The sequence below is a fragment of the Barbus barbus genome (assembly GCF_936440315.1).
Source record: "Barbus barbus genome assembly, chromosome: 29".
NCBI lineage: Eukaryota > Metazoa > Chordata > Actinopteri > Cypriniformes > Cyprinidae > Barbus > Barbus barbus.
Window position 1 is genome coordinate 11271712 of NC_136757.1, and position 16679 is coordinate 11288390.

Here is a 16679-nt window from a genome sequence, read left to right on the forward strand (position 1 = left end):
GTGTGTATATTGTATATACAGTGGCGTGAAAAACTTTTTGTCCCTTCCTGTTTTTTTTTTTGTTTTTTTGTGTTGTTACACTTGAATGATTCAGATTCTCAAACTAATTTTCATATTACACAAGGATAACCCGAGTAAATACAAAATGCAGTTTTGAAATAATGATTTCATTTATTAAGGGAAAAAAGCTGTCAAAACCTGCCTTGCCCTATGTGAAAAAGTAATTGCCCCCTAAAATCTAATAACTGGTTGTGCCACCCTTTGCAGCAACAACTGCAATCAAGCATTTGCAATAACAGGCAATGAATCTTTCACATCGCTGTGGATGAATTTTGGCCCACTCGTCTTTGCAGAATTGTTTTAATTCATCCACATTGGAGGGTTTGAGCATAAATGGATTGTATAAGGTCACGCCATAGCATCTCAATCAGATTTAAATCTGGACTTTGATTTGGCCACTCCAAAATCTTGATTTTGTTTTTCCTGAGACATTCAGAGGTGGACTTGCTGGTGTGTTTGGGATCATAGTCCTGCTGCACAACCCAAGTGTGCTTGAGCTTTAGGTCACAAACTGATGGCCGGACATTCTCCTTCAGGATTTTCTCATAAGAGTGCAGAATTCATGGTTCCATCAATTATGGCAAGTCATCCAGGTCCTGAAGCTCCAAAGCAGCACCAGACCATCACACTACCATCACCATTTTTGACTGTTGGTATGACTTTTTATGAAATGCTGTGTTGGTTTCACACCAGATGTAACGGGACGCACACCTTCCAAAAAGTTACATTTTTGTCTCATCAGTCCACAGGATATTTGCCTAAAAGTCTTTGGGGTAATCAAGATATTTTTTTTGGCAAATGTGAGACGAGCCTTTGTGTTCTTTTTGGTCAGCAGTGGCTTTTGCCTTGGAACTCTCCCATGGATGCCGTTTTTGCTCAGTCTCTTTCTTATTGTTGAATCATGAACACTGACCTTAACTTAGGCAAGTGAGGCCTACAGTTCTTTAGATGTTCTGGGTTCTTTTATGACCTCCTGGATGTCATTGCGCTCTTGGAATAATTTTGGTAGGCCGGCCACTCCTGGGAAGGTTCACCACTGATACAAGTTTTCTCCATTTGTGGATAATGGCTCTGACTGTGGTTCGCTGGAGTCCCAAAGCCTTAGAAATGGCTTTATAACCCTTTCCAGACTGATACATGTCAACTATTTTGTTTCTCATCTGTTCTTGAATTTCTTTAGATCGCGGCATGATGTGTTGCTCTTTCTATTTAAGTGATTTCTTGATTCAACGGGTCTGGCAGTAATCATGCTTGGGTTTCGCTTGTGAAATTTAACGCGGCTTTCTAAAATAATGTAGTAATCACAGTTCTTTCATGATTTAACAGGAGGGGGAAATAGATTTTTATGTAGGGCCAGGTAGGCAAAAAATTCAAAAATGAAATCATCATTTAAAAACTGCATTTTGTATTTACTTGCATTATCTTTGTGTAATTTTAAAATTAGTTTGATGATCTGAATCTTTTAAGTGTGACAAATATGCAAAAAAAAGCATATTTTCTTGGCATACTTTGGGCCCCTTAGTACCAATTGAGCATCGGTTAAACGCCACAGCCTACCTGAGTATTGTTGCTGACCATGTCCATCCCTTTATGACTACAGTGTACCCATCTTCTGATGGCTACTTCCAGCAGGATAATGCACCATGCAATCATCTCAGACTGGTTTCTTGAACATGACAATGAGTTCACTTTACTCAAATGGCCTTCACAGTCACCAGATCTCAATCCAATAGAGCACCTTTGGGATGTGGTGGAACGGGAGATTTGCATCATGGATGTGTAGCTGACAAATCTGCAGCAACTGTGTGATGCTGTCATGTCAATATGGACCAAAATCTCTGAGGAATGTTTCTAACTCCTTGTTGAATCTATGCACACGAAGAATTAAAGCAGTTCTGAAGGCAAAACCGGGTCCAACTAGCAAAGTGTACCTAATAAATTGGCCAGTGAGTATGTGTGTGTATATATATATATATATATATATATATATAAATATGGATGCATACATAACATGATATATATACCATGATACAGGTGAGGCTCATCCTGTGCTTTGGATTCCCTGTACTGTTTTGCCTTTCCTTGCTTCAAGATATGCACTGTAAACCATTAAAAAAGAGCTAAATTCCTAAGGTGATGAAGATGAATATATAAAATCTCTCCTGCGCAGGGAGCAACCACTTTGATGGATATTTGTTGGAAGACCATAACCGTAAATAATCATTCCTCCACAGTCTACTTTCTACCCTAGTCTGTTCGCTGTGAAAACTAAACACATAATCGATGAGCACAGTATAATGGAGTAAGTAAGCTCAAGAATCAGCTCCTCTGTTGAAAGAGCACTTATCACAAAAACTAATTTTTGAAGTCAGGCTTCAACTACAGGGTGATTCGCCTGTGTAGTTAGTCGTAAAAATACAGACAGTGAGATTTTTAGAATGGAACAAAATGATGATAGCAGCAGAGCTCCGAATTTCTGCAGCTAAATCACAGTGTGGTACGCTTCACTGATGTATGCGGGATAATTGCTTTTGTATAATTGTTTGTGAAGGACCAAATAATGAGGAGACCACACCATTATCCTTAGACATTCAAAACATGTGTGACCTCTACAACATCTCCTGACAACATTTTCAAATAATGTCACGCCATTAGACACTGCAGACCCTTTTCATACAAATACTGAAATGAGTTTATACTAAAACAACAGATTTGCTTGGTTCCTTGTATGTTTAGCTGTAATCCATTTCTTTTTTTATTTTCTTTTTTACTTCAATGGCATTAGAATGTAGTTAACACTCTAACAGCTATCCTTACGCAACACATTTCTCTTCAGTGCTGTCACCACCGCTTTTGTTCACAACACTGATGTTTGGAGCACAAACTGTGTCTAATAAGCCCTGGCTATCCTGTTAATACTCCATTAGGTCAGCAGGATACAAGTAATTCAAGCAAAGCAAGCACTAATGTCTCTAAAGCATCAGCCAAGACATTCAATACCAACCTGACTGAACAAAGCCTTTGTTCTGGTTCCAAAACAGACACGGGATACAGAAACAGACTGAGATTCAATCCACAATGTCCAATAGTTTATTTTAGAGACATCCTGTTAGGATACTTACAAAGTTCCTGAATTTACATAACCTATGTTTGTGTGTGTGTGTGTGTGTGTGTGTGTGTGTGTGTGTGTGTGTGTGTGTGTGTGTGTGTGTGTGTGCGTTTTTGTGACAAATGAGGACATCAATTTGTATAATGACACAGGTATGACAAAGTTATTACAAGGAGGTGACTTATGAGGACATTGCCCCATGTCCCCACTTTTCAAAATGCTTATAAATCATACAGAGTGAGTTCTTTGAGGGGAAAGTAGAAATGCACAGTCTCCTGTGAGGGCTGAGTTTAGGTGTAGGGTTTGTGTAGGGCAATAGCACATACTGTTTGTACAGGATAAAAACCATTATGCCTTTGGGATGTCCCCACTTTTCGCGTGTGTGTGTGTGTGTTTCATCTGGATAGTAAAAATGTGCCCTAAAGTGAGCTAAAACTGGCAAAACATCCCTGCAAGGGGTGAACGTGATTTCACCAAGTGCAGCATGTTCCTGGATCAATGTCCATGTTGATCCTGGAACAACATTCCAATCAACCAATCAGAATTGAGGAATAAGTTTACAGGAAATGTCAATTTTAGCCTTACAACCAGAGTTAGGTGCTTCTACACCCTTGTTATTAAACAATGACATTCAACATAATTTCCCTCTGATTTTAGGGATACATTTTGGGTAGGGTTAGGTTTAGGGGTATGAATAGGGTTAGGTATGTATTTTTAGACAATAATGTTGATCCAGGATCGACAAAGAAGTTGATCCTGGAACATGTCTTACTTGGAAAAATCACGGTGACCCCCTTGAGGGACATACAAAGATGCCATTAATTACAATACGCTATAAATCAGGGGTGGGGAATGTTGATCTCGGAGGGCCACTGTCCTGCAGGGTTTAGCTCCAACTTAAAAAACAAAACCTACCTACCTGTATCCCGAAGACCTCGATTAGCTTGTTCAGGTGTATTTGATTAGGGTTGGAGCTAAACTCTGCAGGGACACCGGCCCTCCAGGATCAACATTCCACACCGCTGCTATAAATGGTGTATATTATTAATAAATACAGTAAATATTTTATTATTATTATTATTAGTAGTAGTAGTAGTAGTAGTAGTAGTAGCAGTAGTAGTATTAGTAGTAGAATTACTATTAGTATTATTATTATTGGAAATCAAAAATTAGTAATTATACTTACAATAGTTATAATGAAAAATATTTAGATTAGATTTATATATATATATATATATATATATATATATATATATATATATATATATGGCAATTTAAGTCTATATTATGTCCTCAATTTTTAAAAGCACTTTTAAATGCAAATATCAAAATTAATCTAAACATATAACAGCACACACCGAATATATACACTTTTGAAAATAAATTTTACAATATCATAGTGCAAATTCATCTAAATTCATAAAAAGTATCCAAATTCCAAGATGTAGAGTTTTCATGACATCCTCTCATTCTTTAAAATCATGAACAAAATTCTGAAAATAAAATAAAAAATAAAATCCCAGACTGCACTGTATAGATAAAAAAGCAACTAAACTGAGCTGACTAAACATAAAAGACAAGGCAGAATTTCCTATAAATTGCACTTATAAAATACTTGTAAGCTTATATTAATACAGACTTCCGAAAAGTCCTGCGAGACGATCGAAAGAACCACTATCACAGCTGCATTAATGCCTATTGTGTGTTGCAAAAATCTGTACATTAATTAAAGACGCAAACCTCTGTTTATCAAGAGCATTTAGGCACTTCAGCCAAGACTCCTCTAGGGAAATCAAGATGGTAATTAGGAGGTAAAGATCAGAGAGTTCTTGAGGAATAGTGCAGCCGCTAGTGATGCGCGGGTCGGGTATTTTTCCAACCCGCGGGTCCCGCTTTTATGAAATTATTTGGCCCGCCCCGCACCACTGTATATATTTTTACAACCCGCCCCGCCCAGCACCCGCGACCATTAAATAGACATACTAGGCACTGTAATTCAAATGAAAACAGCCTTTATTTCAGCCTGAAAGTGCTTGGAAACATCGCCCTGTAAACTGGCAACAACATATGATTATGAATATGAACGATAAATCAGGTCATATTAATAACAAGATAATGATACACATTTTAAACATTTACAAAGCAGCGTTTGTAATCTAGGCTAAACAATTTTTTATTTTAGATTTGAATAGGGCAGGCCTACAGTTTACAGCCTACGCTAAATAACCACTGACATTTTTTTTTTTTTTTTCATTTATCACACGGAAATGTTCATTTAGCGTTTTTACGTTCGCTGTGCAAAAAAAGAATGGCATCCACTGTACCGGGGTTTAATCTATTTCGCCTGGACTCCAGCACCCGGCCAGCAGAGCTGAATGTGCGCTCGCTTGATGCGCTTGTGGCTGGGATACAAGTTTTTGTTGTGACTGGCAGCGGTAGCTGCTTGGCGCTTTCGTGACTTGTCACGTGACGTAACCTTATCAAAGAACTTAATAAAACATGAAAATAGATATTCCCAAATATTTAATATAGGCTATAGGGAATTGCACGCAACATACATGGATTTTTTTTTTTTTTTTTTTATGACCCGCCCCAACCCGCCCCGCAAATAAAGTGACAATTTCTTTACCCGCCCCAACCCGACCCGCGGGTTACCCGCGGGGTCCGCGGGTTACGAGACGACCCGCGCATCACTAGCAGCCGCCACATTTCCACTGCAACACACAGTACAGAGTGACTCTAAAGACCTGCATCAATAAACACAACATAAACATGTGATTGATTCATACTCAGTAGTTCTAAACTATATTGTGTACTCCCTCTGGAGACAAGTATTCATGAATCAGAGTTATACTTCACTATGAGTAAGGCATTGCAGTGTCTTTTCAAAGGATTGCATAGTGTTTCCCAATCTTTTTGTCTTCCTAACCCAAATATCTCCACAGGGCCATCATATTCCAAACTCAAATCCAAATTGTGTTCTTTAACCCTTAATATATGAATTTTGTTCAAATGGCCAGACAAGATTATATTTATAAACAAAGAGAGTTAATCATGAAAACACTATATACTGTATATTAAAATAATGTTTCACACTATAAGTACTTCAAAGTACTTCAAAAGTGTATTCATCTAACTAATTTCAAAATTATACCATTGTTTCGATTTGAAGTGAAAATTAATATGCATTACCTTTGATCAGCTAAACCTCATTAAGGGTGAACTGCATTATATTCAGTAATACATTATGGATTCATGAAATACCTCAACAATACCAGGGTCTTTACATTCTTCCAGAGAGATGAGGATTAAATTGGAATCTCACCCCTTTGTCCATTTTTCTGTTTGCAGCAAACAGAGGCAACTGAGAGATTTGTGAGAGGGGTGAGGACAATAATCAGTCTCTCTGCGGCTGACATGTTTGAGTTAATTTAATTTCACCGAGCCGCTCCTCCTGTTCAACCCAGTGATAATTTTTTACTCCACCCCGATTCATTCACAGCTGGGGTATTAATCAGGCTCAAGTCAGGATTTACAGGAGATATGTCTAAGCTCACTGTAGACACCAGGAATGCAAGAAAAAAAGAGGCTATTTGATCACGGGAACGAGACAAAAAAGTCCAAAACGTCTTTAATTGAGATGCTCACTGTTTTTGTGCCTTTCTCTTCCTGTCTGTCTTTTGTTTTCAGATCTTGTTATTAGCGATTCTATTGTACGGAACGTGAAAATAGAGACACCAGCCACCATAGTCCATTGTTTACCGGGAGCCAGAGCGCCTGACATCTTGGCAAATTTAAAAGTGCTGGCTAATGCTGAACGTAAATTCAGTAAGATTGTTATCCACGTCGGCGCTAATGATGTTTGACTTCGCCAGTCGGAGATCACTAAAAATAATGTTAAAGAGGTGTGTGAACTTGCAAGTGCAATGTCAGGCACTGTAAGATGCTCTGGTCCGCTTCCTGCTTACCATGGCGATGAGATTCATAGCAGACTGTCGTCACTCAATGGCTGGATGTCTAAGTGGTGCCTGCAGAATAGCATAGACTTTATAGACAATTGGACGAGTTTTTGGGGCAGACCTGACCTGTTGAAAAGAGATGGTGTTCATCCCTCCTGGGGGGGTGCCGCTCTTCTCTCTAGAAATATGGCACATAGTCTTAGAGTTCGTACTTGACTAACTGGGGCCCAGGTCAGGAAGCAGACAGACTGGCTAAACCGACCGTCTGTAAGCCGTCTTACGTCACAGAAGTCAGTTAATTCTCAGCACATAGAGACTCCTTCACCCAGATATCACACTATAGAGACTGTGTCTGTTCCCCCGAACTAGAAAATACAGAAAACGTCCAAACCAAATTAAGAGTAACAATTTAATTGATGTTCAACAAATAAAAAATGTTTACAATACAGAGAAACAATTGATAAAGCTTATCAGGTCCCTTTCTACAAAAGCACTTTTTGTAAATGATTTGATCAATGATAATAATCTAGATTTGCTCTGTTTGACAGAAACATGGCTAAAACCAGATTAATACATTACTTTAAATGAGTCCACCCTCCAAGATTACTGCTATAAAAATGAGCCATGTCCGAAAGGTAAAGGGGGAGGTGTTGCTACAATTTATAGCAATATTCTCAGTATTTCTCAGAGGGCAGGCTTTAAGTATAACTCGTTTGAAGTTATGGTGCTGCGTATAACATTATCTAGAGAAACATGTGGTAGTGATAAATCCCCTGTGATGTTTGTACTGGCTACTATATACAGGCCACCAGGGCACCACACAGACCTTATTAAAGAATTTGCTGATTTTCTATCTGAGTTAGTACAGGCTGCAGATAAAGTCTTAATTGTTGGCGAATTTAATATCCATGTCGATAATGAAAAAGATGCATTAGGATCAGCATTCATAGACATTCTGAACTCTATTTGGGTTAGACAACACGTTTCCGGAACTACTCATTGTCAAAATCATACTCTAGATTTAATACTGTCACATGGAATTAATGTTAGTGGTGTTGAAATTCTGCAAACTTTTATTGCAATATCGCTACAATATTGCGTCAGATAGTACACTATAGATCCCCTGAGGAACAATTTCACTCATTCTCTACTATAGGAGAGGAAGAATTGTATAAATTTGTTAAATAATCTAAACCAACAACATGTATGTTAGACCCTATTCCATCTAAACTACTAAAAGAGCTGCTTCCAGAAGTCATAGATCCTCTTTTGGCTATTATTAATTCATCGCTGTCATTAGGATATGTCCCCAAAACCTTCAAATTGGCTGTTATTAAGCCTCTCATTAAAAAAACACAAATTGACCCCAAAGATTTAGTTAATTACAGACTGATCTCAAATCTCCCTTTTCTGTCAAAGATACTAGAAAAGGTAGTATCCTCGCAATAATATTCCTTCTTAGAGAAAAATAGTATTTGTGAGGAATTCCAGTCAGGATTTAGACCGTATCATATTACTGAGACTGCTCTCATTAGAGTTACAAATGACCTGCTTCTATCATCTGATTGTGGTTGTATCTCTTTATTAGTTCTACTGGATCTTATCGCTGCGTTCGTCACTATCGACCACAACATTCTTTTAATTAGACTAGAACACTTTGTTGGCATTAGTGGAAGTGCATTAGCTTGGTTCAAATCATACTTATCTGAACGCCATCAGTTCGTAGCAGTGAATGAAGAGGTATCATATCGATCACAAGTGCAGTACGGAGTACCTCAAGGCTCAGTACTAGGGCCGTTACTTTTCACGCTTTACATGTTACCCTTGGGAGATATTATCAGGAGACATGGTGTTAGTTTTCACTGTTATGCTGATGATACTCAACTCTATATTTCTTCGCGGCCCAGTGAAACACCAAATTGAGAAACTAATGGAATGCATAGTCGATATAAAAAACTGGATGATGAGTAACTTCTTACTGCTAAATTGTGAAAAAACAGAGGTGTTAATTATCAGACCTAAAAACCCCACATGTAATAACCTAGTACACTATCTAACACTTGACGGCTGCTCTGTCAATTCTTCTTCATCAGTTAGGAACCTAGGTGTGCTGTTTGATAGCAATCTTTCATTTGAAAGCCATGTTTCTAGCATCTGTAAAACTGCATTTTTCCATCTCAAAAACATATCTAAATTGCGACCTATGCTCTCAATGTCAAATGCAGAAATACTAATTAATGCGTTTATGACCTCAAGGTTAGACTATTGTAATGATTTATTGGGTGGTTGTTCTGCACGCTTGATCAACAAATTACAGTTGGTCCAAAATGCAGCAGCTAGAGTCCTTACTAGAACCAGGAAGTACGACCATATTAGCCCGGTTCAGTCAACACTGCATTGGCTTCCCATCAAACATCGTATAGATTTTAAAATCTTGTTAATTACTTATAAAGCCTTGAATGGCTTAGCTCCTCAGTTCTTGAGCGAGCTCTTATCACATTATGGTCCACGTCTCATATCCTCCACGTCTGCTGCGTTCTCAAAACTCTGGCCATTTGATAATACCTAGAATATCAAAATCGAATGCAGGCGGCAGATCCTTTTCCTATTTAGCACCCAAACTCTGGAACAATCTACCTAATACTGTTCGGGAGGAAGACACACTCTGTCAGTTTAAATCTAGATTAAAGAGACATTTCTTTAACCTGGCTTACTCATAACACACTGATACACTTCTATTATTCAAATCCGTTAAAGGATTGTTAGGCTGCATTAATTAGATCAACTGGAACCGGGAACACTCCCCATAACACATGATGTACTCGTTACATCATAAGAAGAATGGCATCTACACTAACATTTGTCTGTTTCTATTCTGTTTCTCAGTCCGTGTCCGGATCAGATGGTGGATCGGCGCCGGGAGATGATGTATGTGGCCCTGATCGTTGGCGGAGGCCGGACACCTGGATGAGCCCCGGGGACATATCCCCAGTCACCGTAGCCACCCAATCCGGTCCGTATCCAGCCCAAATGGTCACTGCAGTCACCAGATCCAGTTAGTATCCAGATCAGATGGTGGATCAGCACCCAGAGATGACCTCTACAGCCCTGAACATCAGCGGAGACCAGGACACCGAGATGAGCGCCAGAGACAGATCCCCAGTGAGGACCCCGCAACTTAGACAGCCATCAGGAAAGACCACTGGAACCAATTGAGTCCTTACAATCTGACTTTGCTGCAGTTGGAATTGAACTGCTGGTTCATTTGGCCAGAGGAGAACTGGCCGCCCGACTGAGCCTGGTTTCTCCCAAGGTTTTTTTTCTCCATTCTGTCACCGATGGAGTTCTGGTTCCTTGCCGCTGTCGCCTCTGGCTTGCTTAGTTGGGGACACTTCATTTCCAGCGATATCGTCGACCTGATTGCAAAGACACTATTTAAACTGAACTGAGCTGGATGATGACATCACTGAATTCAATAATGAAAGGCCTTTAACTGAAAATCTTTTTTTTATCTTTTCATTTTACATTATTGACACACTATTTTCCTTTTTTGATATTGTGCAGTTGCTTTGACACAATTTACATTGTTAAAAGCGCTATATAAATAAAGGTGACTTGACTTGACTGGTAGTACCCTTGCTGTCTATGGAGGGTCAGAGAGCTCTCGGATTTCATAAAAAATATCTTAATTTATGTTCTGAAGATGAACGAATGTCTTATGAGTTTGGAACGACATGAGGGTGAGTAATTAATAACAGAATTTTCATTTTTGGGTGAACTAACCCTTTAACTTGCTAATTAGCATGTGTATTACTAGAATATTAGCTGTTTATTAGTACTTAACCACACTAAGGGTTGGCAACATCATGACATTTTTGATTAACATGTTTTATTTATTCATGGCATTTTCATTTCATTGTAGTACGCAACTCTGGGGCATATTTAATCATGCTCTACAAGCAATGGTGTATTAAAAATGAATAATATTGTGAAAGCACTCAAACGGTTAAAAAATAAATAAATAAATCAAAATAAAAAAACCTAGGCCCACAAATCTCAAAACAACTATTTTCAAAAAATAATGTTGTACTTCAACATTGTTGATAGAGTTTACATGAGTTTCTCTTGTATTGACTTGAAGAACTGCATTGCAGGTATTTCTTTAGAAGATTACTTCTAAACTAAAATCTAAAACAGGAAACACAAAGTACAATTGCTTTTACATGGTTCTTTTGGAAAGAGTAAATATGGGATTTGGCTGTATTTGCTGTTGTTTTTAAAAACTCAAAACAGTTGTTGCACCATGAGACCAACTATTTCAGACCTTTGATATGATTGACAGCCAGTGTTTAACATTATGTTACCTGCCAAAATACAAACACCACAACTACATAACTTCATGATTAAGACTTTTATAATGGGGCCATATAAATAAAAAAGAGAAAAACATAAACAATTCAGCTATTCAAAACCATAATTAGGCCACCTACTAACATCTACCTTTGGCCAGCAGGTATAATTGAGTTGGGTTTCAATGCTCCTTTCAGAGCAGCATGTTCATACACTGATTTCTCATTTGTTTACTAAACATTTTCTTTTTCTTTTTTTTTCCACATTCCACATTTTTTCAAATAGGAGTTGCATAGTGAGGTGAAGAATAACCCTCAGCATATTGCAGAATAATTGCCTTTTTCTTTCATTACATTTTCTAAGAGCACATCCATTTCCAGTTTAATGGAGCTAAAACAATCCTCTACCTGTGAGCCTATATTCCTCCCAGCAAGATTTCTTGTCCTTTTTGCCTGGCAACCATGTTCACTCGTGTTGTGGTGGCATTTGTTCCTCAAACTACATCATTCCAGATGAGTGGGACTATTGAACAGCAGGAGGGAGACTCTCTGAAATGGAAAGTGCCAAAAGGCATAACTGAAATAGGAAATTTTAACTGGCAAACAAGAGTTCCCATCTCATCGCTATGTTGGGGGCACGGGTGGGTATATATTATTGTCGTTGTTGTTTTATTCATTTAGTCGTGTCCAACTCTTGGTGATTTGATGGATAAAGTTCTTCCAGTTGTCTCAGTCATTAAATACACCACTAGTGTACACTAATGAGCGTTTATTTTGCAGCTGCCTGTAAGGTAATTCCTTAAAACTGCTTTACACCAAACAGCATAAATGTTCATGAATGGTGTGTGAGATTAGTGTTTATTGAAACAAGTACTTGAAACCATGATCACAAATGAAGCAATTGGTCAAGACCAGTATAATGATAACCTTTTGAAATAAAATATGTAAAAAAAAACAATATAAAAAACTACCCCAACACTGTTCCAATTTTTGGGATTGGGATTTTAATAATAATAATAATAATGTAATTTTCTTGAAAATAAGTTATTTTTTTTAGCAAGAATGTATTAAATACATTTAATGTTCTTTAAAACGTTCTACTCATCAAAAATAATAAAACAATAGTAAGGATAACACAAAAATATGACGCATAATAATAAATGTTTATTGGGCATTAAATCAGCATATTAGACTGATTTTTGAAGTATCATGTGACACTAAAGACTGGAGTAATGACTGCTGAAAATTCAGATTGCATCTGAATAAAATGCAGTTTAATTTTAAATATTAAAATTAATATAACTAATATAAAAATATATAGGTATATATATATTTTAAATTGTAATACTATTTCACATTACTACTACTGGTTTTACTGTGTTTTATATACACACACACACACACACACACACACATATTATGTTATCAAAAACTTAGATTTTGGATGCGATTAATCGCGATTAATCATTTGACAGCACTTATATATATACACTCACCTAAAGGATTATTAGGAACACCTGTTCAATTTCTCATTAATGCAATTATCTAATCAACCAATCACATGGCAGTTGCTTCAATGCATTTAGGAGTGTGGTCCTGGTCAAGACAATCTCCTGAACTCCAAACTGAATGTCAGAATGGGAAAGAAAGGTGATTTAAGCAATTTTGAGCGTGGCATGGTTGTTGGTGCCAGACGGGCTGGTCTGAGTATTTCACAATCTGCTCAGTTACTGGGATTTTCACGCACAACCATTTCTAGGGTTTACAAAGAATGGTGTGAAAAGGGAAAAACTTGCCTTGTTGATGCTAGAGGTCAGAGGAGAATGGGCCGACTGATTCAAGCTGATAGAAGAGCAACTTTGACTGAAATAACCACTCGTTACAACCGAGGTATGCAGCAAAGCATTTGTGAAGCCACAACATGCACAACCTTGAGGCGGATGGGCTACAACGGTAGAAGACCCCACCGGGTACCACTCATCTCCACTACAAATAGAAAAAGAGGCTACAATTTGCACGAGCTCACCAAAATTGGACGGTTGAAGACTGGAAAAATGTTGCCTGGTCTGATGAGTCTCGATTTCTGTTGAGACATTCAGATGGTAGAGTCAGAATTTGGCGTAAACAGAATGAGAACATGGATCCATCATGCCATTACCACTGTGCAGGCTGGTGGTGGTGGTGTAATGGTGTGGGGGATGTTTTCTTGGCACACTTTAGGCCCCTTAGTGCCAATTGGGCATCGTTTAAATGCCACGGCCTACCTGAGCATTGTTTCTGACCATGTCCATCCCTTTATGACCACCATGTACCCATCCTCTGATGGCTACTTCCAGCAGGATAATGCACCATGTCACAAAGCTCGAATCATGAACATGGCAATGAGTTCACTGTACTAAAATGGCCCCCACAGTCACCAGATCTCAACCCAATAGAGCATCTTTGGGATGTGGTGGAACGGGAGCTTCGTGCCCTGGATGTGCATCCCACAAATCTCAATCAACTGCAAGATGCTATCCTATCAATATGGGCCAACATTTCTAAAGAATGCTTTCAGCACCTTGTTGAATCAATGCCACGTAGAATTAAGGCAGTTCTGAAGGCGAAAGGGGGACAAACACAGTATTAGTATGGTGTTCCTAATAATCCTTTAGGTGAGTGTATATATGAAGGGTTAATTTGCAAAAAACCGATAACTCCATTTTTATTTTTTTCAGAAATCACGTTTTTTTATTGCGCATTCCAGGTAATATCAATCAAACTGCAGTTGGGTTGTTTTGATTAAGTAATAATAACATACAAAAACAGGTAATTTACAAAATTAAAGTTCATTGAAAGTATGTTTTTTATATATATTAAAAGTTTGTTTTATAGCAAAAGCAGATAACTCCAACAGTTGTTTTGTTGCAAAAGCAGATAACTCCACATTTCATGTTTTAAAAAAAAACTTGTTTAATATTTGTTAATCTTTAGATGACAATGTAGATGCCTGATAAACATTGTTGTTGTTGTGATCATAGATTATGATGTGATTACACACAATACATGGAGCTTTTCCCTCACCATTGTAACACGCTGCTTTTGCAAGTCTCCGTGAAAACGTTTCAGCTTTTATTTTCCTTTAAGAAGATATCACAGGTTCATCAAGTTCGTTGAAATTATCCATCCTTGATCACTTTTAGTCAGCTTTGATGAAACTCCTCTCACCTAGTATGTCTTTTCAAAGTGAAAGTAGCCTTGTCACCTGACCTGAATACAGCGCACTGATTTGCTAATATTGACTTATCGGCTTCTGTTCAAAGACAACAAGGGCGCTTGTCGGCTTCTGCAGTAAAATGTGAACTTAAGATGCCTTGAAAGTGGACAATATCGGCTTTTTTGACAAAACGTGTTTAGGGTTCAGATTGGGTTCAGAAGTCGTGGCCTAATGGTTAGAGAGTCGGACTCGTAATCCAAAGGTTGCGGGTTCGAGTCCCGGGCCGGCAGGGATTGTAGGTGGGGGGAGTGAATGTCCAGCGCTCTCTCCACCCTCAATACCACGACTGAGGTGCCCTTGAGCAAGGCACTGAACCCCCAACTGCTCCCCGGGCGCCGCAGCAGAAATGGCTGCCCACTGCTCCGGGTGTGTGTTCACGGTGTGTGTGTGTTCACTGCTGTGTGTGTGCACGTTGGATGGGTTAAATGCAGAGCACGAAAGAGTATGGGTCACCATACTTGGCAGTATGTCACTTCAGTTGCTTCAGTTATAATGTACGGCACTCAGCTCCTTTTTTATAAAGTGGTGTTTATCGGTTTTTGCAAATGAATTCTTCATTCATATATATATATATATATATATATATATATATATATATATATATATATATATATATATATATATATATATATAAAACTGAACATAACTCTATCAGCACTTAATAAGAGCTAACCAGCATTGTCTGGATAATGGTGCTGGTCTAAGCTGGTCTTTTCAGTAGGGAATATAATGTGTTCTTCTATCTATGACTGTAGTTTTGCAGGAGTTGCTGGTTTTGGATGCACAGTGCTGTACAGTCATAAGGTATTTCCCCAGTCTAAACCCTGGCATTTTCACTCCGAGTCCTAGCCCAGCGCCCAGACTGTTTTAACATTACACCTAGAGCCTCATCAATCTTACAGTACTGTCTCACTGCATCTGTACTTACAGTAATGGAAATCATTAAAAAGGGATTCACAAGAAGATATAAGTGCTGTGCCTGTCATCATATTTCTTCTCCGCTGTTGTACACACAAAAACACACACACACACACTGAAATGTTTGTAGGGAAAATGTGGCAGTGTGTGTGTGGATGTGGGTCCACCCGGTTGGTTGGCAGTTTTAGAAACCGTCTGTGATCCAGTGTAGAGCTATTGAGCTGCCCTAGGGCCAGCACTGATGATTTAGTAGCTGTGGACGGGGGAGAGGGGGAGCAGGGGGTCGGGGCAGAAGGGAGGGAGCAGAGGACAAATAGAGCAGGTGGGGGTGAGGCGTCCTATCGCCTCCCTGTGGCCAGCCTGTCCTTATGAAAGTGGATGACTGAGGTAATAGACTTTGACTGCTGCTATCGGTCATAGAGTTAATAGCTAGATTCTGGCGAAAGATACTTTGCGCTTGGTGTTGGTATCATAGCTCCAGAGAGCCTGCATACAGAGAGAGAGAGAAAAAATGCCAGAAAGCAATACATACTGTATGTTTTTTTTTTTGTTTGTTTGCTTTTTTCTTTGACTTGCTATGGTCCCACAGACCCTCTAGGGTTTGAACTCACAAGTCTCCAGCTGTCACGGTTCCCATACATTTTTAATCAACGAATTTTTAATTTGCATGATTTTTTCAGCAGTTTGTGATGGATAAGGATGTTTAATAATAATTTTATAGAGACTGCACTCACACAGAGCAATTTCTAGCCTATTAAATATTTTACAAAAATAGAAAAATGTATGTTCATTATAGAGATTTCCATAACCTTCACTTAGCTTATTAAGAATTGTATTAATTTCCAGGCCTGGAAATGGCAATATTCAAATGATTTGATATTTCATAGTTACCAGTATCTAAACATCATTCAAAGAAGCGATATTTACTTAAGAGGAAAATTTGTGCAAGGCAATTTAATTATATATTAAATTAAACAAAAACAACAATAACAAAACAATTAACCAGTTGTTGCAAATAATGTTGATTT

At 38.4% G+C, this 16679-nt stretch overlaps 1 protein-coding gene across 1 annotated transcript in view; it reads right to left on the reverse strand.

Annotated features, from left to right (window-relative positions):
- The window catches only part of LOC306849350 (GDNF family receptor alpha-2-like), a 111750-nt gene that overhangs the window by 78495 nt on the left and 16576 nt on the right, over nucleotides 1-16679 (reverse strand). The window lies entirely within an intron of this gene.